Source organism: Hesperophylax consimilis, unplaced genomic scaffold (genome assembly GCF_061612785.1).
Source record: "Hesperophylax consimilis isolate HC1 unplaced genomic scaffold, BYU_Hcon_1.0 scaffold_40, whole genome shotgun sequence".
Taxonomy (NCBI): Eukaryota; Metazoa; Arthropoda; class Insecta; order Trichoptera; family Limnephilidae; genus Hesperophylax; species Hesperophylax consimilis.
In genome coordinates, this window is record NW_028301270.1 from 334,172 (window position 1) to 348,386 (window position 14,215).

A 14,215-nucleotide genomic window follows, 5' to 3' on the forward strand; every position below is an offset into this window, starting at 1 on the left:
GCTAGTTGGAATAGAAAGGTCGTTTCTGCTCTTACTTCTGGTTTGATGATTATGATCGACTGTTATCGTTTTGTTTTTATTTTTGTGGACGCAGATTGTTATTTTTTATGTGACACTGTCGAACATCAAGCACATTAAACTCCTTGAAGAGAGCGTCGCTCGAGTATCTGAAGGGTTTCTTCATAATGACGCGTAGAATGGATTTCTGTGCCATCAGTAGCGGGTATAATATTGTTAATCCTGTTCCACCCCATCCAATGCAACCGTAGGTTATGACGGAGTTGCAGAGCCCGTAGTATATTTTTTTAATGTCTTGAGTTTTTATAATTTCCCGCAATGCTATAAATATATAAATAAGTTTGCGCACTTTATTAGCTGTGTTTTCAATTTGTTGTTTCCATTTAAGATGGTTATCCACTATTATACCTAAATATTTAATAGATTTAACACATTTAAGGGTTTCGGATTTACAAGTATGGTTATTATTTCCAAGGCTACACTTAATATTATGTATTGTGAGGTGATGAGGTGTTTTGGGTTGACCTGCAAGGGTAGCGCTAAATGTGAGATATTTTGTTTTTTGTATGTTTAGTGTAAGCAAATTACTGTCCAGCCACTGTTTTACTCTGTTTATACCTAAGTTCGCAAGGTGGTGTGTTTCTTTCCAATCATCTCCTTCAAACAAAATAACTGTATCGTCAGCGAACGTGATAATTTTACCACCAATGTGTTGGTTACAAAGTTCGTTTATGTATATAATAAAGAGAAGGGGCCCAAGTGTACTTCCTTGTGGTACCCCAAAAGTGTATTTTAGTGAAGTGCTAATAGCCTTGTTAATTCTGGTTTGTTGAAATCTATTAGATATATAACTTTCTATCCATTGAAAAGCTTTTCCCTTTATTCCTATATTTCTAAGTCTCTGTAAAAGAATTTTATAAGATATTGTGTCAAATGCCTTGGCCAGGTCCAGGAAAAGGGCAATAGTTTTCTTGCCACGGTTCATATTCCCTGTAGAAGTTTCAGTGAGACATGCGATGGCATCATCCGTTCCCTTACCCGACCGAAAGCCGTATTGGTTAGGACTTAGAATGTTATGTTTCTCCACATATTCGTTTAACCTAGTTTTGAAAAGCTTTTCAATGACTTTGGATATCGCGCTTAATAGTGATATTGGCCTATAGTTTTCTACAAGAGATTTAGGTCCACTTTTGTGAATTGGGACAATTATTGATTTTTTGAAGTGATCAGGAAATATTCCTGATGCAAAACTTAAGTTGTAAATATATGATAGCGGAGCAGAAATCTGATTTTTTTTTTTTTTTAGTATTTGTGTATTTAGACTATCTGGACCCTTTGCATGTGTAGTATTAAGGCTGTTGATTATTTTTAAGACCTCTTCTACAGTAGTTGGTTTAATATTAAATGAAAAAGATTGTTCCTTTGTTTCAATTGTCGATGCCAACATTCCACATGTTTTTGCTGGAATTATCCTTATCAAGTAAGAATTTATAATAACGCTCTTTGCATTTGCGAATAACGGTTTTGCAAATATTACGGTATCGGTACCAGTACCAGTCTGAAGATGGCTTTGACGAGCTGAAACCGGTTACGGTCAAAATAAAATCAAGTGGAATAAAGTTTTTTATTTGTTTTATTATAATATAGTATCGGTAATAGTTTTGCTGTTTAGTATCGTTCAATGGGTCTCGTTTAGCTATTTTATGAAGGTGATTTATTTTGTGTATAGATTTAACAATGCCGTTGGTAATCCATGGTGTGAGATGTATTTTACTATATGGTATGCGTTTAGTTATTGTGTGTTTTGTTATGAATGTATTGATTTCATTAATAAAATAGTTTAGAGCATTGTTAACTTCAGTCTCTTTATAAACATATTCCCAATTTTTATTATTAAGATCATTTAATAAAGCCTCATAATCGATAATCTGTTTGTGATTAATTTTATGTTTTTTGGGTTGATTTTTAAACAATTACACTGATTTATGTTTATTTCTTGTACTAAGGAATTTAATGTGTTGTCGATATATACTACTACTCCGCTATTTTGGTTAATATGCGATGTTGTATGGTATTCGTTATAGCCTGAAATTTGTTTGGCTATGTATGAATCATTTAACCTGCATTCAGTGAGAATTAGTACATGGAACTTTACCACAGCTTTTAATTCTTCCAAAAATATAAGAAAATCATCCAAGTTTCCCATCGTTCGAATATTTTGATGAACAATATTAATCCTATTGGATTCCCAATTAAATTGCACAATTTCGTTAATGTTTTCAAGAATTATTTCAGTATTTGGCACTAAGATACTATCGATTTTATGTTGAAGATCGTTTATTACCATTAGAATTCAAAAATTAATTATTGTTTTCTGGGTAAAGTTTTAAAACAGTATTTTATTATCATATAAATACTTGTAGTACGAAATATGTAGCGACAAAACTGTAAACAAAATGATGTAGTTAGGAAAAATAAAATATATCTGAGTAAGAAATAATATCTGAAATAAAATCCAGGAAATAAATAACGTATGTAGTTAGTGTGTGGCATTTTCTCTTTCAAAAGACAGTAAAAAGTAGTATAAGTATGAACAATAAGTAATATCTGGGTAATATAAAATATGTTGATTAGAGTTCTCTTTTGCCGAATTATTAGTAATATTACTAATAAATCAAATAATAATCTTATAATAAGTGTAGTTACCATTCTAGAGAGAATAAAGATTAAAATTAAAGTTAAAATTAAAATTAGGATTAAAATTATTCCAGTACAAATTGGAGTTATGCAAAAACCTAGGTGTTCATATAATATAGTGCTGTTATGTTATAGAGTATGAAATGGCGATATAAAGCGGTAGTGAGTAGTTTTATAACGATAATTAGAATAAAGAGCAGGTAGTCAGAGCTTCGGTATAGCTTGTTCTGAGTCTATTAATATAGGTCGAGAAGAGTCATCTTTTTTCATGTAGATTAGACCTGCTTTCGTCCAGACGTACCTATATTTACATTCAGTCGCACGTTGGCGAGCTAGATACCAAAGCCGTTTGCCTTTAGACGTGAGGAGTTCTGAGACGTATATGGGTGTAATGGGGCCAGACAATCCGATTGTTCCCGTGTTTAGTTTGTCCCCAAGTCTTGAATTTAAGGCTGAGTTTACTTGTTCATGTAGTTTTTCCAAATTATTTATTCGATATTTTAAATCTTCTTGCTGTTGAGATATGTTTTGAATGGTTTTTAATATTTCATTATTTTGGAGCAGGATTGCATCGTATTTTTTTCCAACAGATTCATTAACTGAGTCTTTGAAATTTGCGAATTCAGTTAAAAATAGATCGATTGTCAGATTACTAGAGCCATCTGTGGTTGTTGGTGGTAAGTTCACACTGGCGTATGATGAGGCGGCAATTGTAGATTTTGGTGTTGATGATGGTTGTTTATTAGGTTTCTCGATAGATGTCAGTTCTAGATTTTTTTCAGACGTATTTTTTTTTGAGTTTTTTTGTGTTTTTGTGCAAAGTTTGCAGCGCCACTGTAAAATCTTAGTTCCTCGCCGTGAGGTCTCTGCGATATCGGATATTTTATTTGATTAATTTGTGTTATTTCACAATTAATTAATTAAAATAATATATAGTATATTTGCGGCACGTTCCAGAGTGGAAGATACTACCAGGATCGCCCTGGTGTAAGACCACCATTCAGAATTGAAACGTTGCTCCAAATGGCTTTAGCCGTGTTTAGTGACTAGATCTGAATAGCCAGGTACTTCCCCACCTTCCTCTTTCCCTTCCCCACTTACCTTCAGCCTCACAACATCCCCCAATTGGGGATGCCATAGTCTCACTGGCTCCAGACGGGAGCAGTTGGGACCCTTGTGAGGTATTCACTGTAAAAAAAAAAAAAAAAAAATCGGCACAAATGAAGTGGTAGTTATCGTCGCAGATACAACATGAGATGAAGTCTGACGGGGTGTCAATGTTTTTTTTACAGATGGAGCATAGTGTATTCATTAAGGTAGTTGATTTCAAAGTTTCACACAAAAGAAAAAAACGACACATTGCTTGTTTCTTGTATGAGAGATGGCAGAGCCTTTGTGACGCTAAAAACGCCTTTGGGATAGGTTTTTTGTGTTTATATAATGATCGAGTCACTTTTGCACTGAGTTGTATTTTGTGGTACAAACACCAGAATAATGACGAGTATTCCGCCTTAGCGAGATAATTTGTGGGATAAAAAATTCACTGTCCCAACGCGCACTCTACTGATTAGACGAGTTAACCACTTTTTTAGTTTGATTTTCTAGTATTATGATTGTTAAAGCTAGATCAATTGAAGCAGCTGTCAAAATACGTCAACACTGGTAGACAATATGTTGCCATGAATATTGCACAAGTCTTGTGTTTTAATAAAATTTTGCACAAATTCATTGTTTGGTAAAATAAAAAACAAATTTGAAAAAATTCACATTTTCATTTTTTTATTTTCAGACATTCTTAAAAACTTTCATTAGGAAATTCTACAGAACTAAAACAAACTTAAAAACTATTTAAGTAATGATTTTTACATAATTGCAGTTTAAAATTATATACAATACGTTATACAAAACTGACATTATCAGAGTTTAACAAAATAGAGAAATAAATCATATTAAAAAAAAAATTGCATTCATTTTCAACTAATTAATTATTTAAAATAATATGCATACCAAATCTTTATCAGACTGAAAAAAAAACTCATAGATACAACGAGTAACGAGTCAATAGCTACTTTACTTGGCACCAACTGAATCGCATGACTTTACGTTTCATGACGTTGGCTCATAACGTATGTTACTGGAGTCGTTCGAGCATTCGTTAAGCATCTTGCAAGGAGAAATCTCTTTTTCTCTGCAGTTCTTTAGGTAAGGGCAATTTCTTCACACGATGATTATTTATAAATGTATTTATCTGTTTCCACGATCGTGTTGATAAGATTCCCCTTTCTCTTTTAATTTCGTTGATTTTTCCAGCGCCTGGATCTCTTCCTTCGACAAAGTAATTTTCAAAGTTTTTATAAAGCGCATCTTTTTCTTTCTCATCCCATCTCCTTCTAATTATGTTACCCTTTCTTTTTGCAAGTGAATGAGTCGGTAATGTATTACTTTCAGCCTCCTCTAAACAATTATCCGATGTATCCATATTAGAATTCACATTCTCTTTTACTGTTTCTTCAGTCAACAAATTTGGTTCAGTAGGTAGAGGGTCAGAATTGTCTATTTCGTTTTGACAAGTAATGTTCGTTTTATCAGATTTTCTTAAGGAACCTTTTTTTTCTTCAGCTAATTGTAGTAAATTCAAGCCAACTTTACCTTTCTCGAGGGCCGGGTGGGGTATTATATAATTGCCCTTATTTGTACCTGGTGTATGCCCTAAGAAATGGGACAATGCATTCACATATGCATTATTTTTTCCAGCTACTTGGCTCATGGTTGCAACATGGTGTCGTAGCCCAGTTGAAGTCATATGATCCGGATTTATGAGGGAAAACTTACTTCTTAGGTCTCTTAGAATTTGCGTACCACAGAAATAAGGTTCACCTGCTGCTTTTGGAAATAAGTATTTGTTTTCATTTGAAATTCCAACTAAATGTCGGTATGCAAATAGAGTGTCTATATTTTTTTTCATTTGATCTCGAAGAAGAATTGGAACTGTTCTTCCTCTTTTTCCTGGAATATGGAAGCAGTTTAAAGCATTTATAGCATTTTGTTCCTCAGAACTCATGATTTCCATAATTTCTTTAGGAATATCTTGTTTTTCATGTTGGCCGGCTATATAATTTTCCAAAGGTGCTCTCGCTACCTCACCAGCTCTTCTCCTATTAAATATTATAATATGAGCAATTGTTGTTTTACAAAGTTCCTCATAGACCGCATAAGATTTTTCATTTTCAAATCGTTGTGCTATATTCAGTTCTAGTTTCATAACTTCGTCGCACATTTTTTTAAGATCGATAGTTGAAGGCATAGCATCAGATTTCAACATTTTTTGTTTTTTTCTTGATTTTTCAGCATTGGTAGATATTTCTAACTTCCAAGAATGATTTAAGACCGTTTTAAAATCAGACAATTTATTTTTTTAAATTTCTTTCGATGAAGTGGTTAGCGTAGAATTCTGTATTGTTCGACGAATAAAGATATCAGCACAATCTTTTATAGCCGTACAAAGTCGTTGAGGCATGCTAGGAATTTTTACAGAACCTGTAATTTCATCGTAACCACTATTTATCTGTACGGTTTTAATAAAAACATCAAAATGCACAGGGTCAAACGCTAAATCAAAGGTTGAAATTGAAGGTTTCGGTTCTATAATAACTATATACAGCTTGGCTAAATCCCTCATCTTCGATGTTATATGTGTCTTCAAATGGTGTTCCGTGTGATTACTTAATAATAAAGACCCATATAAACATATTAATGGGTCAGACATTGCTATTTTTGCAATATTATCATTTTGAAATACAGGAAATATTTGAGTTCTCAAAGATTCTCAAATTTCAGAATTGTCTGGGCATAGTAATATAGAAGATGATTTTAGCATCCACAGTCTTCCTTGGACGGCGATACGGTATCATTATTCCATCTGGTTTACTGATAACGTTCTGATTATAAAGATAATTACCTATGTTTCTTATTTGCCTTGAAATCAATTCTCGCTTTCTTTTTCTTTCTCGCAGATCAGTATCCAAAATTTTATTGTGTTCAATAACTTCTGCCTCTAAGGGATGTTGGGTGCTAATACAATAGTGATAGGAATCATGGTCTCAAGTGAACGTGAAGTGACGTGTGAAGTTCGTTACCAGTTTAGTACAATAAGGACATGAGTTTTTACGGTCATGCACTCGTGCTCCTTTACTAGTAGAAATAGTGCTTCGAGTTGTAGTCGATGACACTTCGATTGCCTCCTGCTTCTCTAAATGATGTTGCTCATCATCGGCGTTGGAAATTTTCATATCTAAAAAAGAACAATACATTAATTAGCTTTCTTTAAACTTAATTAGTAAAACCTCAAATTATAAACAAGCAGTAATTTTTAATGAAACACTAGTATATATTGAATTATTTCGCGGATAAGCGATAAGCCGCCATAGATCAGTGGTCAGAGCTGTCGACCGGAAATCGAGGGGACACGGGTTCGAGTCCCGTTGGCGTCATGTATCTTTTATCAGGAGTTTTTTTCAATTCGGATGAGTGTTTCAGGCGAATAATTATTGCTTGTAAAATAATTATAATTAAATTAAATTATTTAATTAAATGAAGACAATATTAGCATCACTCAATCTAAAATCTGAAACAGAAAAGATACGGTCACATCTGGGAATCGCACCTAGGACCTTCGGCTTTCTGGGCCGCACCTCTGACCATATAATAATCAAATTATATGTTACGTATTGATTGTTTCATGAGTATTAAACATGTTTTCTGTAGATACCTGATTCAGTCGAAGAAGTAACGTTGTTCGGTTTGTATAGTGAATCATCATCGTCGGACATCGACGGACCCCTTTCTAACATTACTTCAGTTTTGGTTTCTAAAATAAAGCATAATATATTATATATTTATCTAATAATAATAGCTCAATGTAGTAAGTAAGTCAAACAAATGTGAAACCTATCCTAATATAATGACAAAATAACAGACTTATTACGCATTTGCAAGGGAATATTAATTAGCAGCATTTCTGATATTACCTATAACAATTTACTACAAGCTAAGGTAGCTCTGTAATATTTCAGATTATTATCTAACTAACTAACTAACCATCACGCCGTTTCCGCGCAGGGGTAGGCAGAGTAATAATTTTACTGCTTGGGTTCTCAAAAAAGAAAGAAAAAAATCATGACCTATATAATAAAATACGGTAATTATTCTGTACTCATTTGATAAGCATAGATTAAAATTGTTAATTTCTATATTTTACAATTTAGGTTATTATTTAGAAATATGAAATAGCTTACCGTATTTAAAATCCATTTCGCAAAGCTGAAAGATTTTATCAACTCTCCTCTGTGACATATTGTAAGTAAATATACTATCTGACAAAAAGCAAGAACAAACCAACCAGTCAACCGAGTTTTACACATGAATAACGGTAATATTTAATATTATAAATTAGCCAGTAGCAAGTCATTCATGTATTCCCGTAAACTAAACTGAAGCTAGCTTCAGATGTACCAATACAAACAAACCAGCTTTGGCTAGCACACAACATCATTCGATAATGGGCTCTTAATAATATTACTTTAGATTTTGCACACAATTCTTGAGCCTTATAGTTCCTTTCGAATATTGTTTAGACTAATACGCAATGTCGTACGATAATGAGCTCTAAATAATATTACTTTAGAGGCTATTTTGGCATACAATTGTTAAAATATTACATTACTTTATAAAATTATTAGTACACCTGCGTTTGACACAAATAACGACGGCAACGTCGCTTGTTGATATCAATGGAGTTAGTTTAATACACGATAGAAACAATTAACAAAGTGACGTTGAATATCTGGGATAAAATCGCATATAGGATCATATCTATTGCTCACGATAATCGTACTTGTCAAATCAAATTGAGTTGAAAATGCCACTGATCTCGTCTCGCCGAGACGATTAAAATGGTATATAAATCTCGATTTGTCGATGATTGAGTAAGTGTTAAATTATCTAGTAACTCGAAAAGATCCAATAGTTCCGGTTATTTGCAGACGCTAAGAGGTACAAAGTGCCGTATTATAAACCTTTATAATAAAATTATCATAAAATAGTTAAATATTACATTTGTGTATTTAGCAAAACTTTTATAAACTAACACATAAAAACTTTTATGAATTAAAATAATAGAATGTATATATTTAATTTCAAATATAAAAATTTTACAAAAAACATTTTATTCACCGCTTTAGCTTTGGTTATGCCTATATTTTTTCTAAGAACTAAGCACACAAAATATTAAAGCACGTGTAAACGTTTAGAATTTAAATCACATGGGATTCAATCGTATAAACGAGTAGTTGGAATCTAGTCACGAAAATGTGACACGTAAGGTCTCAAGTTACATGCCAACTCCAGAAAACGCTGTAAATTCCACGTCGCCGGGAACTTACATCGGCCGATCCAATTCGGAGGAGGTCCATAATATCTCTGTCCATTTCTTTGTATTAATTCGTACCCGGATTTATTAACTATTTTCACTATGTTTTGCAATACGCTGTATTCTGTTTGTTGGGTTTTTTCTTGCTGGGTATTCTTACCGGTTTAAATAAGGGGTTGTTCCCGTCGGGGTGTTGTGACGCCGATTGTTAAGAGTATCAAAAACCTTTCTAGGTCAATATCACACGAAGATCTTGTCGACATTACTTTTTTCGAAATTCCAACATCTGAAGGTAGTTTTTAGGTAAATAAAAAATATTTAAAAAAAGTTGAATTGTTTTTTATGGGAAAATAAATATTCTCCTATGGAAAAAGGTCTGATTTCGAAAAACTATTGTGTTAGTCCCGGGACAAAGCAGAGAACTTCAGCTCGTATTCAGGGTGTCTGGGAGTAAAGTATTATTGAATAAAAGTTATATATATTTTTTACTTCTACCATCAATGTAGAATTACCTCCCAAGATTTGTGCACTCTACCCCAGGACACATGTATAATTATTATATTTTGTAATACAAAAATATATGTTTAAATAATAAAATAGAAAAAAACTAACCTTTTGCAGTAGTCATCAAGTACATCGGGGGCAGATTTTGCATAAACATTATTACTTTTTTCTGGCATTTGACCAATTATGCCTAAATTATTGATACTCAAATTCACAGGCTTCAAATCCTGTTTTTCATATATCTGGTGAGGATTTTTTAACTCTACCGAAAAACAACCATTTTTGCTTTCTCTGCGTATATTCTTAGTATATATCTTGTCGACAGGTCTAGCCCATTTCAGTTCTAACTTGAACCCGTCCAAAGTGCAGCATTTCAACAATCGCAATGCTTTTTCAGCATCTTGTCTGGTGATAAAATGAACAAAGGCAAAATCTTCAACCTTTTTAATTCGTTCGATAGTGAATGGATCGATGTATCTGCTAAAAGTTATCAATATGTCGTTTTCCGTTGCTCTGGCGGATACGTTTCGGACGAACAAAATCTTTACCTAAATGACAAAGAAATGAAACAAAATCAATCATTTTTATTCAAGATTCACTCCGTGTGGCTGACTATTGTACTCTAGTTCTATTGTTATTATTTATTAGATTCATTTAAGAGGGAGAGGTGACAACAGTTCTATCAACGGCACAGAATGACATACTTAACTTTGCAGGTGGCCAAAAGAGGAATTAAAAAACAAAATTTTCTATAATTTTTGTCAATAATTTTTTATAACCACAAAATATACACTAACGACGCCACCGACCGGAAATTTGAGTATATCAATGTAACATTATGGTCTGTTCGCCTTTTTATGATTGCACAAGAGTAACAACACCCGTGAAGAAAAAATTTCATCGTTTTTAATGACTTTATATCACTTTTTAAAAGTGTGTTGAATAGTCACTGTGTTTTTTCCCCAAATTCAAGACTTCAATTCCCCAATTCCAAGACTTCACAGTCTCGGAAATAAATACTCTGATCTTGGAGATATATTTCATCTTAAAAATAATCAATATAAATATTGTTTATTTCAATTCTTTTATAGATCGATACACAAATAGACATCTATAATTTCCGCAATATATATATTTTTATTTTGAATATCTATTTATGTGAGACTTCTTATCATTTTTACTAATCTTATTTTATTATATGCTTTTGTTGTAACATTTAATATTTTTTCTTTTTTCGTTGTATTATGTTTCCTTTATTGTTTTAATTTTGTAGAATCTATAATAACTGTGATACTCTACTATTAAACTTTGTAGTGTGTAAAAGCCCATTAGGGGGTGTTATAATAATAAATAAATAAATATGTATGAAAAGTTTTTTTTCCCTTTACACACGAATTTTAGACTCTTGTAAAGGTAAACATGTTAATTTTTATTGAAATATGTTCTTACTATGTAAATTTGAATAATAAAACAGTATTTTATAAAATAAATAAAAATATAAAAAAAATAAATACTTGAACTAAAATATAAACGCAGTGAGAACAATTGAAAAGTATTGCACAATAATAATCAAAATGATGATCATGACACAATGCAGTTTTGGGATTTTCACCTGAAGGTGCAATCACAAACTCAACAAAAAAAACGGCGGTGCATATTAGAAAACAAAGGTACTTACTTTAAAATATTCGTACTACCTACGAATAATAATAACCAATTTTCTATCTCAAACATAAAGCCAAAATTGTACTAATTACGTTGAAACGAAGTGTTATTTAGATAATTTGGTCGTATTTATAATATTGTTCGGAAATTTTACCAATAAAAGTACCAAAGATCTACATCTAACATACACGGAAATGATATTAAGTTAGGATTTTACGATTGTACAACTAGAAAATTTAGATAGGAAAACAACAAAAATGTATAAAATACAATATAACTTATTGGTTCTTACCTGCTTCATGATATTATTTCCGACGATGGGTTCCGGTTCGGCCCAGTCTACCACCAGCTTGTCTCCAAAGGATGTCAGAGGACCAGGTATGAGAGCCCTTCGGGCCAAAGCTGCTGAACGATGACTATCAAAATGCAGAAAGACGTACCCTCGGTTATGTAAAGGGTTATGCATGAGAGGATACATCATCACATCAACTAGACCAGACACAAGCTTACTAAATTCTTTCAAGATTTCTTCTTTACTTGCGTCTAATGGCAGCCCACTAACGAAGAGGCGGTTATTATCGAAAGATTTTGCTACCACGATAGCATTACTAGGTCGAATTCTGCAATTGTTCAACATTTCTACCGCTTTCCAGGCGTCCTGTTCGTTGGTGTAACGCACGAATCCAAATCCCCTGTTAAATCCAGAAAAATCCATCATCCGTCGCAGCTCGTAGATCGTTCCAACTTCCTCGAAAACCGGAATAAGTTCGTCTTCATAAAGGTCTCTGGGAAGTTTTCCCATGAAGACTTCGCAGCCCGTCGGAGGCGGGCCGATCCAATTTGGAGGAGGTCCATAATGTCTCTGTCTATTCCTTTGTATTAATTTGTACCCGGAATAATAAACTATTTTCACTATGTTTTGCAATACGCTGTCTTCTGTTTCTTGGGGATACATGGTCGTAAAATTCAATGTTAGCAGCGCGAAAAGTTTTAAAAAATAGTTGCTTGCAGCGCCGCTACGAACGCGCGGAACTCCCAAAACAGACTGAGCCATCTGAGCGATTAATTAAAAGTCAAAGGGCTGAAATTTTGTATCGTACAATCAGGAGTCGGACACTCTACCGACAGAAATGTAGACATTGTGAAAATAATCCCACTTTACATGGGCCCGTATATTGAGAATCAGTTAAAAAATAATTAAAATACTTTGTATACACAACTATTTAAATCAAATAGGATTGACATGTTTCGAAACCAATGGTTTCTTAGTCAGGATAACAAATGATCAGGATACAAAATTATCATAATATAGACAGATAGATAAGATATCCACAGCCGAGCCGTTGAACACAGAAACGAGCCGTAGAAACGACCCGTTCTCATGCGAGTAATGTTAACCGTGTACATATGTTGGGTATGCATTTGGCGTGTTTCCCGACTATGCTCCGGTGCTGAACGGATTAATGATGCTAGTTCCTCGGAGCATCTTCCATAGAAATACCGGTAGAACAAGCATATGCTCTAAAGATTGCAATCCGTTTTTTTAAGATGGGAGAATCTATCAAACAGACCTGCACAGATTTTCTGCACAGAGTCGAGGGTTTTTTCAGGTATTTTCGGGCTGCCAAATCCAACCGTGGGGCGCACTTGTGATTTGTACAGGGTTAGCAGTTGTGTACTATTAAAGTATTTGCGGGCCCTATACAGTACGCCCTCATTAACCTCAATTATTTGAAATATTCAGAACTAGTTATGTTACTGAGCCATTTTTTTTGTTTGTTTAACAATAGCTCCACACAGGAAGCCCTGAGGAAAATATTTTCCCTCAGACCTATGTCATCTTTGAAGATGCTGTGTGGAGGGTCTTTTAAAGGAAGGGAAGGAGAGGAAGTTTTGGGAAGGATAAGGTTTGAGGGGTGGGTAGGAAACCGAGGTCTGTGGGTCCAGGAGTGACGGACGTATGAATCCATCCCTCCCACTGCGGTGCAAGACGATGTTCCAAAAGAGTTCTGCCGGAAAGGTCACAAGGTTTCCCTCAACCTGTCTCTCCGGCCTTCCACGTAGCTGGAGGACACATCCACCGCCAAGACCCGAGCAAACCTCACCCCATGAACCCACGCTAAGTCACCAAACCACTTGGGGTGACCTATGGCAGAGGTGTAGTTATCCAATAAATGGTTCCCGGGGTGGCAGTACCAAATTGTAAATAGATTAGAAGATACTTTCCTGAATGTTCGCCTTTCCCCATGGGGTTACCAGTCACGTCTTCCACTCTGGAATGTAGCCGGCAGTAGCTGTAGTATAATCTTCCATAGCCACATATTTATTTATTTATTTTATTTTTATTTATTTATTATTATTACATTTATTACATACAAGATATACAAATATAAAAGGAAGCTTTGACTGTCCAACTAGGAAGTTTCCCGTTTTTGGACAGTCAAATTGGCAGGTTGCGTGTACATAATTCCAGGTAGGTACATGTAAAATATAAAATAAAATTAAAATATAACATATAAATGTAAGAAAGAAAAATAGAAAGAAAATATTTTTTTAGGAAAATACAATTTAGCAGTAATAAACAATAAAATCCAGATAGGTACATGTACAATATAAAATTAAAATATAATATATCAATGTAAGAAAGAAAAATAAAAAAAATATTTTTTAGGTAAATACAAAATACAAAATCGAAGAAATCAACTCAGACTACGTTTTTTAATAATTTTTCTGAATCTGTCCTACCTAAGTCTAATAACCATTTTGTTATTTTAGTACCGAAGGCTGATAATTCACAGAGTTTAAATTGAGAGGGGATTTTGTTGTATATTTTTGGTCCCAGGTATGAGAAAACTTTTTGATAAGCCGCAGTATTGCTAGTTGGAATAGAAAGGTCGTTTCTGC

General features: G+C 33.7%; 1 pseudogene; it reads right to left on the reverse strand.

The window, feature by feature from the left end:
- Positions 1-5,676: 5,676 nt before the first annotated feature.
- LOC149408951 (RNA-binding protein 47 pseudogene) lies at positions 5,677-12,266 on the reverse strand (annotated as a pseudogene).
- Positions 12,267-14,215: the final 1,949 nt, after the last annotated feature.